This window comes from Stenella coeruleoalba (genome assembly GCF_951394435.1).
Source record: "Stenella coeruleoalba genome assembly, chromosome: 16".
In the NCBI taxonomy this organism is placed as follows: domain Eukaryota; kingdom Metazoa; phylum Chordata; class Mammalia; order Artiodactyla; family Delphinidae; genus Stenella; species Stenella coeruleoalba.
Window position 1 is genome coordinate 62,294,684 of NC_137162.1, and position 15,336 is coordinate 62,310,019.

The following is a 15,336-nucleotide window of genomic DNA, read 5'->3' on the forward strand; positions in this document are numbered from 1 at the left end:
ATTATTGCGAGCCTGACACTATGCAGAGAACTTTATGTACCGCCCAACAAACCAGTGAAGTAGCGACTATTATTATTCTAGAGATGGAAAGGCCGACGCCCAGGGAATTTAAGTATGTGTTCGTGGTCATGGAGCTCACGTGTGCCTGAGCGGGTAGCTGAACCCAGGCCTGCCACTACCGTGGCGTCAAGCAGCCTGGCACAGCCTCCCAGGGCCATGGGGCCCCCGTGCTTGAAGGAGGCACACACGTAGGTGAAATAAGGGGGCAAACTCTGCCTCGAGGACTGGTGAAGGAGGGAAACGCGAGTAGCTCAAAAACCATCGAGAGAAATTTGTCAGGGACAAGCATGACGGCCTGTTAAGGGAATCTGAACGGGATCTGAGGCAGCCTCTGCCCTCTGAGGCACACATCAAAGAGAACAGGAAGTCCTTCTCCCGGGCAGTCCCAGGGCGGGGATACTGGCTTTACTGGGGGTCACGGCAGACCTCTGGGCAGAGCCTCTGGATTCGGTGCTGCGGGCGCATGTCTCACAGATCATGCTTTGTGACCAATGCTTCCCCGTATTGAGGTTCACCACGATCCAGCTCCCATTCTACAGATGAGGAAACTGAGGCTCAGAAGGGATGTAACTCAACTATGGTTCACGGCTGGTAAGGGATCCTGAATTCTAGTCCAGTGCCCTTCCTGGAACAGCCCGCCACTGGCAGAGCTTTGAGGGGTGGCAGGCTTTACAGTTCTTAGAAAAAATATACAAGTACTCAAATGGTGTCTTGTGAGGGCCGATCGTGCTCTTCCCAACTCTGTGTTCACATTGGCAGCTAGAAATCAACCACGGTGGGAGTATTCACACCACAGAAATTGGCAAAAGCTACAAAGCAGCCTCACCCCGACCCCAAAAGCCAATTGTTAACCATTTTCCAGCACACTGAGACTCCGATCTGTCCCATGATGACGTCAGCCACAAGACATCCCCAGACCTTTCCAGCTCAGGCTGATGGAGAATAACAGGTCCTGAGAGGAGTGGGCAGCAGCTAAAATCACACACACCACACTTTCTACTCTTGCACTCGTGGCAGACACGGCTAATCGATCACAGCTAGTCTTCCCACAATGCGCCTTGACAAGGCTTCACAATTGTTTCCAACATGGCCACTATCAATCAGCACAAGCTGGCACATGAGGTGAAATCTATTAGTCATCTTGGAACTAGAGCCGTCTGGCTGGTGAGACACAGGGAGACAGGTAGGCAAAGCACGAGGGTCATTTTCTGACTTATCAGGGAGGACTGGGTTAGGCCTGGGGGGCAACAGAGGTGGAGAGGCTGGCTATCCTGGACTCCGCAGCTGTACCTTATGCCAGGGGTAGGAACTAGCATTAATTGCAGCCCTCTCCCCCTGTCCCCAGACAGTTGTCAAGACTGGCAGAGAGACTGGGGAGGTGTGAGCACAAAAGGGACAGGAGCCAGCAAAACCCCCTCCAGTTTAGTTCATGTCCTGGCCCCAGGAGGTCCCCGATGACCTACTGCTGCCACACCTGGAACCACCAGAGGGCAACTCGAATGGTCACCTTCCTGCAGACACCATGGAAGTTGCCTTCCCACCTGATGGGGTCTTGGGCCAGCTCCAGGTGCTCTCGGAGCCCTCTGCCCTTAGTGAACACCCCCTTCACCGTGCAGGCTGTCCCTCTTCGTGACCTTGCTCCCCATCTTACTTGGCGAGGGCCTGGGGACAGGCGGAGGCAGTGGGATGGGGGAGGCTCAGGTGCCCTGCCCTGCACTTCTGGATGTGGAGGGGGTGTCTGGGTAGCAAACTCTCTCGTCTCCCCAGCACCCACTCTCCCTTCCTCCTTCCTACAGAACCTCGATTCTATTCTCGTCTCCACCCACTCTTCACACAGCCCCATGTCTCTGGGGAAGCCAATCCCAGGCCTAGCTGGGAATGGGTGAGGGTAAGTGTCTGGGGCCAGGAACCCTCATGAAGATGGCTCTGGGGGGGGTCAGTCTGCGCAGGCAAAGAGGAAGGCCACAGCTGAGGACACTGAGAGGGGGGACATCCCAGTCCAACTACCGCAGCTCCCACCACCCCAGACTCCTGCGTGCCCTGTGACTGGGGAAGCAGCCCCAAGGCTCCAGGGAGTGGCCGTGAGGGCTGCTGGCTGGCAGGAGGCCACAGCAGAGAGCAGCGCCAGGCCCCGCAGAATGGACAACGGCTCCGACCGAAGATGGCCACCGGCCACACCTGTGTCCCCTCCCCAGCACCACGGCAGCTGTAATCCTGGGAGGATGAGAGAGGAGGGGATGTTGTCCTGAACTGACTGAGTGGTGAGTCTGAAGGGCTGAGTATTAAACAGGAAGTGGCTGAGTTTCTCTAGGTTACTTCTCTCCCCCTCAGCAGAGGCAGGGGCTCGAGAGCAAAGCTGAACGCAGTATTGGGAGGGGGAAGACAACCGCATCTTTGCACACGTGAGCTGTGTCCCCTTCATGCTCGCTGCACGAGCATTTATTATCATAAACATCTGCTCAGCCCTGGCTGCATGGGGCTGCTGTGCTGGATGTTGTGAAAGTCAGGCACCGTCCCTGTTCCCAGGGGCTCCTCTAGCTCAGGAGATGCCTCCCCACTCCAAGTGACACCCACATACCCTGTCCCTCAGCCTGAGCTTCTGGCCAGCTTTTTCCTCGAGACTGGGGCCAGGAACCCCCAGAGTCAGACTGCGGCTGTCCCTCTGGGTTCAGGGGCCGGACCCTGACTTCCGTCCAGATTAGAGCCGGCTTTGCTGTGGATCTTGGAGGGATGCTGTCCTCTCTCCCTCTTGGCTGCCACCCACCTGGCGAGCTCCTGCCTGGGGTGCCATGTGCGTGGACTGGGCTGTCTCATTGACATTCAGCCCTCCGCCCTCTCAAGGAGGGCTGTTTTATCTTTACTCGTTTGATCCTCAAAACAACCCTGAAAGGTTGGAGCAGGTATCAGCAGCCCCATTTTATGGGCGGGGGACTGAGGTACAGGCAGGGGAAGTGCTACCCAGCAAACTCTGGTCTCCCCCTCTGGCTCCAGCCCCCGGGCAGCCCGCTCGCCCGCAAACTTGGGCCCAGTGACCACTGACTGCGCTGGAAGCAGCAAGTGGTCTTAAGACACTGGACCGCCACCCTCCTCCCACCCCGCCCCCCTGCACTGGAGCCCTGAGCCGGGGCTTGCTTTCTCCCTTCGGTGGTCACATGGGTCCTGCAGGAGGACAAGCCTCCGAGGCCCTGCACCTCTGACCCCAGACCTTCTTCCTGACACCGGATCTGGCCACTGCATCCGAGTTCCTGTGGCAGGCCCTGCTCGGGGCAGCTCAAACGTCACAGCTCTGCAGGCCGGGCCCCACCAGGCAACTGCTGGAGGGAGAGAGGGGAGGGGTTGGCCAGGGGTCGAGACCCTGGTCAGACCCACATGGGACGTTACCCCCCAGAGGCCTGGGAGAGGCCACAGGCTTCATAGGTCTTGTCTTTACAACCAGGCCTGGACCTCCCAAGGATGAGCTTTTGTTTTTATATTCAAGTCACAGTTATTGACAACTCATTAAGAGGCTGGCATCCTGAGTCTTTTGTCTCATCATTGTCATAAACGCTAACGTTTATTAAGTACTCACCAACCTCCATCAAGAGCTAAGTCTGTTATACCTCGTCTCACCTACTCTTCACAATAGCCCTGCAAGGTGACACTATTATTATCCACACCTAACAGATGAGGAAACTGAGGCAGGGAGTCACATTAGCAGCCCATGGTCATACAGCCGGAGCCCAGGCATGTCCTTCGCTGCAAAGCTATGCATTACCTCACTGACCAGCCACCACAACCCAGGCAGGTTCAGTGCTCTTACTGCTATTATTGCTCCAGAGGGGACTCCTGGGGCACAGAGAAGTGAAATAATTTGTCCAAAGTTAGACGGCTGGAAGAGGCAGAGCTGGCACTCGGAATCAGTTATACCCTAAAGCTTTCCTTTTTAACCCCTACCTTTATTGCTTCCGTGAAAGCAAATAAGAGTCAGCACGACAGGTGGTAGGGCGAGAGGGCTAGACTGTTGAGCACGAAAATCTGCAGTAAGTCCTTTCTAGGCCCTTTGAGGACTGTGCATGGCCTCATCCATGGGCTAAGTTCAGACCACTCTCATCTCTCTTAAAGCTGGCTCCCCGAGTTCCCCCACTGAGGACTGATTGTAAACCCCACCAAGACACTGCCTGTCTGAGCAGGAACTACAGCCAGCCACACGCACACTCGGTCTCATGGCTTCATTGTTCCTTTATTTAGAAGTAGCAGGTTAAAAACTTGACAACTTGCATTCTTCACTTATCAAACTGCCCAGAATCATGGGAAGAGCACGAGTTTTGAAGCCAAACAGCCACAGGTTCAAATTCCAACTTTACTACTTGCTAGCTGTGTGATCTTGGGCAAGTTGCTTAACCTCTCTGAGTTCCAGTGTCTTTTTCTGTAAAATGGGGGTAATGATAGTATCTACCTTGTTGGAATTCAAGGAGTAAATGAGAGAATACAGGTAAAAGGTTAAACACTGCTCCCGGCTTAGAGTAAGCATATAGTAAATAATAGCTATGGTAATTACTATGGTTATGAACTTGGAAAAAATGACATCCTATCCCAGAAGGCTATGATACCTTCCTCCGTTCTAAGCACAGGTACGGTTAACACAGAGAGCTCTTTCCATGTGCCAGGCACCATTCTTAGTGTTTTATGGACATGACCATATTCAGCCCGTACAAGCCTTATAAGATGAACATCTTTGTGACCCTCATTTTACAGATGAGAAAACTGAGGCACAGAGAGGTGGTGTCTCCGGCGTGGGGTCACAGCTGGCAGGGGCAGGCTGACTCCAGGGCCCAGGCCGTTAGCCTCTGTGCTGCACTGCCTCCCAGATGAGCCCCCAAAACACTGGAAACCACGAAGAACAAACAGGCAGGGGTCAGGGTAAGCTGAGATAAGCAGCGCAGGATGGATCGGGCTGGGCAAGCATCTGAATAAAACAGTACAAAGTCACCAGCTTTGAACCCGTGGGACAAATTACGTATTTTCTTGCTTCCCTGGGTCCTGACACTTCCAGGTTGGGGTCAGAATCACAAGTCCTGAGTGAGGAAATCTCAGGACAGTTCTCACTGATGGAGAGTGCAGGCCCAACTCTGCAGACTGAGGCCAAGGGCAGGCATTGTTCTCTGGCCGCCAGTTTCCTGGAGTGGCCTCCGGCACAGGGCAGAGGGGCCGGGCTGCCCGAGCACAGATGGGGGCCCAGGGAATGGGGAGAGGTTTTCTATCAAGACACCCCCTGCGTTGTCAGGGTGGAAATCAGTCAGGGCTGGGGCATCCATCAGACTCTGCTGGCTCTGACCCTTGTTTCGATAAGGATCTGGGACCTCACTTGAACTTGTCATCCTTGACTGAATCTCCAGGAAGCCGCGAGATCCTCCCACAAGCTCTGGAGGTACCTCCCAAGAGGAGTTACCTCCTGCCCCTCCCCCACTGCTCACCTTGGGTCGTCCCCAAGAAGTCAGCAGTGTGCAAGCGATGCTCCCTTGCCACATCCAAGAGGCACACAGAGCTCTCCAGCAAAGGTCACCACATGTACACCGCGGCTCCACACCATCTCCTTTAGGTAGCTGGCTTTGAGTTACCATGACCCCAGAGTCCTGTGCACGATTCTCTCCAAGCCCTCAAGACATTCAGTTAGTTATTGGTCTCATTTCTATGTGAGAAAGCCAATTCCATGTTTTTCTTCCTTGTCTTTTCTGTTAGACTGTAAGCTTTCTGATGGGTGCAATCATTTACTCTTTGGTCACTACTCTAAGAGAAGCTGAGGGAGATTAGATGCTGCCAACCCCAATGCCTGTGTAATACACGCACTGGAGTTGTACTTGTCTGTACAGCCAGACAAGTAATAAGTGAATGAAGCAGGCCAGGTGTAGTGCGACAGGGAGTGGTAGAGGCTGTGGCAAAGCACTAAAGGCTTGCTTGGGTGCCTAAAACAGAGTTACCACCTATGAGTTCCAGCCAAGTACTGCCAGGTGGGGATGCAGACACAGTATTGTCAGATCTTGAAAATATTTAAGAAAAGCCAAAATTGGATATTTTATGCAAAATCTTCTGATTTCTAAACGTTGATACTAATTAAAAAATTTTTTTAAACTATTCAGCAAGCCAAACAAAGTTGCATTTGGTCCTTGAGCTGCTAATTCACCGTACATAATCTCTGGGGATCTTCCAGACCTGATGCGTTCCAATTCCACAGTCAGAATATGTGCTCAGTAGATCCTTGCTGAGGACATGAATGGGTGGATGGCTGGATACACTGGTTATGACGGAGAAGTCTGTGAAGAAACAGTGTCCTAACAGTATTTGCAAACTGAATTTATGTTTGAGAGTTAGCTTTAACCAAGTGTGGAATTGCTTAGTTATGCCACCTTCAAGAGTGTTTACGTCCCTCCCCTCTTTGCCGTCCTCCTTCTGCTGGGCATGGAAGCCCAGAACTGACGACTAGCACTGAATAAGGCCCGAACCTTAGGGTGGCAGGTGAGTTAGAAAGTTGAGTTTTACTCAGGCTTGGAGGTAAAGCAGGGTTATGTTGAGCAGTGACTGAGATTAACAATTAATGAGGTGCTTAATTGCACCTATTTGTGTCTATTTGTATTGCACCTAAATTGTATCTATTTTTCTTAAATCTTACTTTAAAATGCACACAATTAAAAATATATACTGTGATGAATAATTAATAAATGTTAATGTCTGGTCATAACACAGAGTGTTTTAACTCAGGGGTCGCCAACCCCCATCGCTTGCATTACCAGCCTGAACCATCCCCCGACTCCAGCCCCGTTCCGTGGAAAAACTGTCTTCCACGAAACCGGTCCCTGGTGCCAAAAAGGTTGGGGACTGCTGTTTTAACTTAGAATAGCATAATCAAGTGAAAAATTTGCTTGTCTCTGTCTCTCAATTATGTCTCAAGCAGCTGTGCTATCTGCCCACAAGGTCACGGTTAAGGTGTGCATATGTAATTGTGGGCCATTTAGCCCTAACGACATACATAGCCTCAGGGGCAGCAGCCTGGCAACCCAGCATGGGTCTTCTTCCATGCCACCTGCCTGGATGGTACCACCAAACCCTCTGAACAGGATAACAGCTAGTGTGTGCCAGACAGTAGACTGGGCATTTCCTATTCACTATTTCTAATCCTAATATCACATCTTATCTGCATGTATTCTAATTTACAGATGAAAACACCAAGGCTCAGTAAGGTTAAATAGATTTTCCAAGGTCAAATAGCTAAAAATGATGGAGGTGGCATTCTCTCTTGGGTCCATCAGACTGAGAAGTCCATCCTCTTTCCACACAGCACACTGCCTAAATAAGGGCACATCCTCTCTTCCTTCTACAGGACAAAGTTATTCAGTACCCAAGATTCTTCAGGGAAGCACTGGCAGGGTTGAGACGGAAGCCCAGACGTCAGAGCCCTACTTGTAGTACCAGATTACTCTGGAATAGCAAATGCCTGGGATATGTACCACTCACTACTCATCTATCCAGTGCCCGTGGCAGACATAAGCAATCTATTTCTATGCTGCTTCTCGTACTTGTGGCAGCCACAACCAATCAAGCACAGCTGGCTCCCAAGAGGAAACATATTCGCCATCCTTGGCTAGGCTCTTAGCACAACTGCCAGTCAAAGAACTTTCATAAACTGAAGATGTAGAAACGCTAACTGGAGTCTGGTGGCAAGCAGAGATAGACGGAAACCACTATCTTCTGAACTGAGAGGGCCTTAAACATGTGATAGAAGAGGCAGAAGGAAAAAGAAAGGATGAAGTTGGGCTCTGTGGTCTTATATCCTAACCTAGACAGAATGGGGGTCGGACCCGGTTTGCACTGCGAGTTGGGTGACCTCGTATGTCTGTGCTGAGGCTGCGGGGTACTGCGGTGACCAGGGGCCAAGGAACTGGATACGTCTGAGCTGAGAAGAGTGAAAACCCTTTGGATCTTGCATCTGGCTTTGCTTTCTAAAAAAAGTTTGGTTTGTTTTTCTGACATGTATTTATTGTTAAAACAGCTCTTCAGGAACATTAAAGGACATTTCGTGAAAGAAAAGCATCATCCCCCAGCCCCCCGCTCTCACACGACTGTCTCCGTTTTCCCTCCTCCCCTCTGATCCTCTTCCCCACGCACGGCTAGGCGGGGCTGAGCTTAGCGAGCACGCAATAGGGGAGGCCGCTTTCTTTACTTTCCATGACAGGGTAATCGCATTCCCACCCTTGTGCCGCCTTCCAAGAGACATTTTTTAAATGGCTGCAGAGTATAGCATGATTGGCCTAGATTTGTTGGCTACTACATCTGGAAGTCTCTATGTTTTTCGTATTTTATGCTATGATGAATAACTTTGTGCATTTAGCATCTCTCTTGTGATAAATTATTTTCTTAGGCTAAGGAAGTGAGACTATTGGGTCGACATGAAACCTTGTATGAGCATCGCTCTGACTTTCTGCCCTTGCTTTTGACCTCACATGTGTATAAACCCTTGAGAGTTCTGGAGCACTGAACCCCAGCTGGGAGGTTAAGAAGGCTGCTCCAGGCCACCCAGCGGAAGAGAGGCCTCGATGGAACCGATGCTTGCCTCTCAGGCTCCTCGTCCAAAGCTCCTGCGTGCCCATAAGCCCTCCCTGCAGGGGTGGGGGGCTGCACATGGACAGGGGGTGGGCTGCGGAGCCCACAGGAAATGGGGACACGGCATCAAGAGGAGGGTGAAGCCTCTCTGGTGGCCTCCAGCGTCCCCTTCTCATGGAAGGTCGCCTTCCGACAGGAGGCCCTGCCTGACTTTTCAATTAAGAGAAGATGCTGTTTAGAGGGGGCGGGGCACCCCGGGAGCCCAGGTTGTCTTAGGTGCTGACCCGCATGAAGGAGCTCACAGCGGAGAAGCCTCTACCCACTGTACCCAGCCCCTCCACCCCACCCCCTGCAGCTGGACAGCCTGAGGCCAGGGCTTCGGTGGGGAGGGCAAGCGGTGTGAGAGCTCTGTGCAGGGAAAGGCTGGGTGGTCTCCAAAGCTCTAGACCCTTTCCGCCCGAGGCACCAGGAAAGCACAATAAACACAGGCTGAGCAGCTTCAGCCCCAGCTCAGCCCCAGTCCCCGGCCCAGCCCCTGCCTCAGTTGCTACGAGTCCACCTTGGCTCGGTGAAGAGAGTATCACTTCACTGCCCAGGAGGAACGTTTGTAAGTTGAGTCCAGCCAGTCCCCACTCCTCTCCCCACTCAGCCCACTGGGGGCTCCCAGGACTGGGTGGGTATGACTGCAGGCCACACTCAGCACTACCCGGGACCTCACCTCCAGCCCACTGTTCCAGCCTGGGGTTCCACAGAACCGCAGAGCCGGTGCCCACACCCAGGGCTGGAGGCCAACCCTGAGCTCACACGAGCCCAGCCTCCCCACCCAGCAAAGTCCTAGCCAGCCCACAGTCAATGGCTGCTTATGGAGCTCTTGCTTTCTGTGTCTGGCTCTGTGCTAAGTTGGTGCTGGGGTTACAGAGGTGAAAAAGACAGAGTCCTGGCGTGTGACCTTGGGCAAGTCAACCTCTGAGCTTCAGTATCCTCATCTGTAAAATGGGGGTAAAGCAATACCTACCACGGGGGTGCCGTGGTAATTAAGTGAGGTCATATACGTGAGGCACTTAAGCCAGTACCTAACATACAGTAAGAGGTATGTAAATATTAGATTTTACATTGTCATTATTCTTTCTAGTTGCAAGCAACAGACAAAAAACAAACAAGCAAACAAACAGAAACAAAAAACAGAAATAAATGAGAAAAATCCAGGCATTGATAACTGCCCTGAAGTTAAAATATGGTAATGTACTGGAGAGAGGCTGGAATTAAATGAGAAAATGCTTTAGCTTAGATGGTGGAGGAAGGCCTTTCTGAGGAGGTGATACTAAGCTGGAACTTAAAAAACGAGAAGGAGCCAGTGTGAGAGGATCCAAGGGATGATTATTCCGTTCAAGCCACACAGCAAGTGCAAAGGCCCTGAGGTAGGAACAAGCTTGGGAGTCTGGGAAACAGAAAAAAGACCTTATAGCTGGAGCTGTGATATCTAATTCAGTGTCCATTAGCTACCTGGGGCCATTAAAATTAAATAGAATTAAAATTAAATAAAATTAAAAATTCAGTTCCTCAGTCTCACTAACCACATTTCAAGTATTCAATAGCTACATATAGCTAATGGCTACTATATTGGACAGCACAGGTATAAAATATTTTCATCACTGTAGGAAGTTCTGTTAGCAGCTCTGCCCTAGAGCTTTGGGAGGAAAAAAAGAGATTGACATGAGATGAGGCAGGAAAGGCAGGTGGGGGCCAGAGCTCAAAGGGTCTGGGAGGCCAGAGCAAGGAGCGTGGCGTCTGTCCCAAGTGTACTGGGAAACCCTTGAGGTGTCCAGACTTTGGACTGGGCTCGGAAAGAGCTCCCTCTGATTCTCCCACTTGTCTGAGCCTGAGGAATCCTCCAAAGCCAGAGCTGAAGGGGAACAGACATATTCACTGAGTCTGACGAATCCACAAGTTCTGAAGCGTATACAGGAATGCCCCAGAAACTCCCCGGGACCCGGCATTTCCCTGGGGGATGCGTGGCTCCCTTAGGGAAGGCAGAGGTGCTGCTGGCACAGAGCCCTCACCGTCAGTGCTTTTCAAGGATTGCCTTGGCTGAAGAGAAGCCCTTTGTCCAAGGCCGCCACAGCAGGCCAGCCCCCGAGCCCAACCTGGGACGGCGCTGAAGGGCCATCCCGGCTTCAGAGTGCCCTGGGGTGGGCTGGGCCTTCCTTGAGACTACACCGCAGCTCAGCTTCTCCCTTTGCCCACTCCTGCATCCTTCCCTTCCCGTCACCCGTTTCAAAGCCAGCTTTCCAGGGCACCCAGTCTGCCTCGGCCCCTCTGCATCACAGGAGAGCAGCTGGTCCTTTTGCCTGCTGGTGGGAGACAGTGGAGGAGTCAGAGCATAACGTACTCCCCATGACGACAGCACTAAGTCAAGCACAGCGCTGACCGGAAGGCAGCCTCCTCTGAGCGAGGGTGGCCCCCGGAAGGTCCCCAAAGTGCCCTCACATTGGACATGCCCCAAGGGGTGAGAAATCATATTCACTGAGTGCCCTCCTGTGCCACGCAGTTTACACGTGTGGTCCCAGGGCCCCTCACCAGGCCTCTAGGAGCAGCATGGTAATCCTCATCCTTCTAGAAGCAAAGCCTGGGCTTTGAGAGACATCATAATGAGCCCAATTCCCACAGCTCCCAGATGCCAGAACTGGGATGTGAACCCGGATCTTGTTGATTCTAGAATCCACTCTTTTTGCCTGTACTGCCCTGTGCAGCCGAAACTCACCGAGTTCCGAACACAAGGATTTCATGCATTGAAGCACAAGTTCATGCTAAGGAACATGGACATTTGGGTCTCCTCTCGCCTTTGCTGTAGTCAAGAACCAAAGTGACTCTCTTCTCTCAACCTCCACCTCACCTGGGGGGCAGGTTATGGTATAGCAACAGTTATCATCTGTCATAGTCACCACTTTTCCAGGCTCTACAAATACTGCTTTGATGTGCTAACAGCCCCTAATGGAGACAGTGGCTAATAAATCATTCACTGGAGCCCAGGATGGTCAATCCAAGCTACTCTCCTGACCTCTGACCTCACTCGGGAGCTGGCTGTGGGACCACGGCACATCCCAGGCACTGAGGCAGGACAGCTCAGGGAAGCTGAAATCCCCCGAAGGCAGTGTACAGTGGGCAAGGCCTGGAAAGAGGCCAGGAACATTGCGACTTCAGCAGATGGGAAAAAACGCCCATAACAGAGTCACCTGGGGATGACAGTGGTGACCTGAGCTGGGGACAGGTTGAGGCAGCCTGGGAAGATGTCAGGAGACACCAGCCATGTCAGTAGCCCCTGAACATGACGCAAGACTACACAGTTGGCTTCTGAAGAAACAGGACCCCCATGCTACTAGGGTCAGAAAGTCTGCAGAATAGGGGCTGGGGTTGGTGGCAGGGATGCTGGTAGGGCTGGGGCCAGGATCAAGAAGAGATGTGAAAAAAAAGAAACAACATCCTCTCCTCTTGTTAAAAAAGAACAAGAAAAGAAACCTACCATCGTGAGGCAATAATTCCACAACCCTTCCCAAAGACGGGGCAGAAGGGTTGCAGAGCCTGGTCCCTGCCCGTGGGCTCCGTGCTGGGGCGGAAGGAAACGGTGAGTTACTGTTGCTGCCCGAGTCCCCCTCGAGCACCTGGTCAGGTGACCAGGGCATCTGTGCCAGCCCCCAGCTGCCGTCCTGGAGGAAGCAGGAAAGGAATTTGAGGGGAGGGAAATCCCATCTTGTCTCTGGTGGGACAATGGGTCTGAGGCCTGCACGTGACTTTCTGCAGGTTTAGGGTCAGGAACCTGTTCCTTGTAGGCACTGTGGTTTAAGAACCTTTTAACACTCCAAGACGTTTGAAAAATGGTCTTAATATTTCTCTTTGTTTTTATGGGGGTTTTTTGGCTGCGTCGAGTGGCTTGCAGGATCTTAGTTCCCCAGCCAGGGACTGAACCGGGCCACGGCAGTGAGAGCATAGAGTCCTCACCCCTGGACTGCCAGGGAATTCCCTCACTTTGTTTTTGGTAAAATTGTTAAGGCAATTTCAGTCCATCTGAGCCGGAGGGGAATATGGAGATGAACTGCCTGTGTGACTCAGGCAGAGAAGTGGGGCACGGTACCCTGGGCAGCTGGGGACCATGGCAACAGCAGGATACCCCATGGGGATGGTGTTTCAGGGGCAAATGCCGGCTGGATGTGGCAGCCCTTAGCTGTGTGGATGTCCGCACTGCCCGTGATATGTAGGGATAAGGAGAGCTGTTGGATGGGGCATGTCAGGGGGGTGGTGGTGGTGTAGCCTTTCTTGCCCTTAAGCTCCCCACTAGTGCTGGTTGTTTCTTCTGTGGGGGATGCTTCATTCGGGTTTTATAAGAGGAGGGGGATCCCCTTCTTGTTCAATGAAACATCCTCGTCCATCTGTCCCCAGAAAGACACAACGGAAGTCTGGGGTGGGGAAGACAGGTGAATCAGATGCCAACCACGTGAGACAGAAAATCAGTCCACACCTGTCGGGCTCTTCCCTCTTTCACTGAGGGGGGTTGTTTACACTCTCAGCATTTCTTATAACACTGGGAGCCATGAGCTTTGGAGCCTTGGAGCCAAACAGACCTGGGTTCAAATCCCAGCGACTCTCAGTAGCTATGGAGCCCCCCACAAGTTTCTTTTAATTTTTTGGGGCCTCAGTCTCCTTATTTACAAATGGAACTAGTAGTAGCAGCGTGTAAGATTGTCATGAGGGCAGGACACATGGATGCAAGGGTCTTGCACTGAATAAGCATTTGGTAAATGGCAGCTTTACTTCTTGTTACTCGGCCACCATATGGGTCAGGATGTTTGCTATGGGTTGATTTTAATTCAATTCAGGCCACAGTTCGCTCACACTTTGTCAACAACCTCAGCTGTACGGCTTTGGCTGTACAGCTGTGATACTCTTTGGCCATCTATCCACCTTCTTGGCAACCTATGCATTTGTCCTGCCCCCTCCCCCAGAGCCCCTGGTGTCAGCTGCTCCAAGGGGCTCCCTTACCTCCCGACTTAGAGAACCTGAGCAAATGATCCTAGAATCCATCAGGCCTAGACAACCCCACTCTTAGAACCCAGACAGGCTAGGAAGGGGAAGGTGGGTGGAGCCAGGGGGCAAGAAGGGCTGTGCTTCCTGCCTGAGTTCCAAGCACACTGGCTCTCAGAAGGTGCTCTCATGCCCGTGGGTCAGAATGTAGCCCTCTGCAGGCAGAGGGCCTCCTCCCCGGCCCCCTCCCCTTGGGCCAGTCCCACCCCACTGAGGACCTTGAGGGGAAGAACCTGTTGAACTTTCTTTAAGTTCTTGGCTGGTTTTGTGGGGCCTGCCTGGTTGCTTTTATGGGCCACAGATGGGGAGGGTAAAGGGAGAGTGATTCAGGGCCCCTCCCCCGCCTAGGCAGGAGCCCACGTCCCTCCCTCCCAGGGCTCCCAACCCCTGTAAACGCCTATCATCCTGAGCTGAGATGCTGCAGAGCCAGAGGCTTGTACACAGTCCCATTATTTATTGGGAGGCTTAGGGCCAGGATGAGGTCAGGGCCACATTCTCTTCTGTCCTGGCTCTTCTCACCTGGGTTGTAAGCAGGGAGAGAAGGAGAAAGGGGGGAGAGAGAGGTGCAGGGACAGGACGGAGGAAGGGGCACTCACGTGTTGAGGACCTACTATGGCCTGGTCCTGTACGAGGTATTTACAGGGGCAACTTCACTGAACAGATCACAGTAGGTCACTTTTACCTGAGGCACGTGCACGTGTGAGCAGTGTGGATGTGTGTGTTTGGAGACAGGATGGTACAGTGGTCAACAGTACAGCTCTTGAGTCAGGCCTGGGTCCAATCTCCAGCCCTGACGCTTAAGGGATGACTTCATATACACACATTCCTTCACCTCTCTGAGCCTTAGTTTTCTCATCTGTAAAATGGGGTTAAGAATGTCTACTTCCTGGAGTTCTAGAGGAGCTGGAGCCAAGCCTCAAGCACGGGTCCTGGCACACTGTACAGCTGCAGTAGACAGATGGTGGCTGTCACGAGGAGGCGGAGGAAGGGGCTAGGAGAGAGGGGCGTGAGAGAAGAGGAGAAAATAGGAGAGAGGCAAGGACGAGTGTCTGGGCAAGAGAAGTCACCCACTTGCCTGGGATTTGCCTGGACTCAGTTTTCCAGCAGCACCCTGTGGGTGAGCCCCTAAGGAGAACCGCAGCTCCCACTGGGAAGCCCCAGCTAAGAATGACGGAGGGGGAACCAGAGGGTCCCAAGCAGCAGAGCTGCAGCCACTGCCCCCACCCCAAATGCCTGCACACCAGGTTTCACCAGGAGCCATTGCACAGAGGAGGGACATCTCGGGGTGGGGGTGGGGGATTTGGTCCCTCCTGGGGCTCCCTGCTGAGATTCAAAAAAGCACCCTGCGTCTTTAAGGAGGCACCTGTTGGGAGCGCAGGAGGGAGGAAGGTTAAGATGATTAGCTGGTGCTAACAAATTTAGGATGTGGAAGAAGTCTTTTCTTGGCTGTCCATCAAAGGGAGGATTGAATGTCCCTGAGGTTGGAGAGAGCAGAAGGAGGGAAGGAAAGGGCTGGGGGAGGGGGGCAGGAGGGTGTTATGTGCTTACCAGCGGAGCCTTCTCCCTGGACTGGCCTTTCCCTAGGAACTGGGGGTGTGTGGGAGTTGGGCAGGCTTGCAGGGCCAC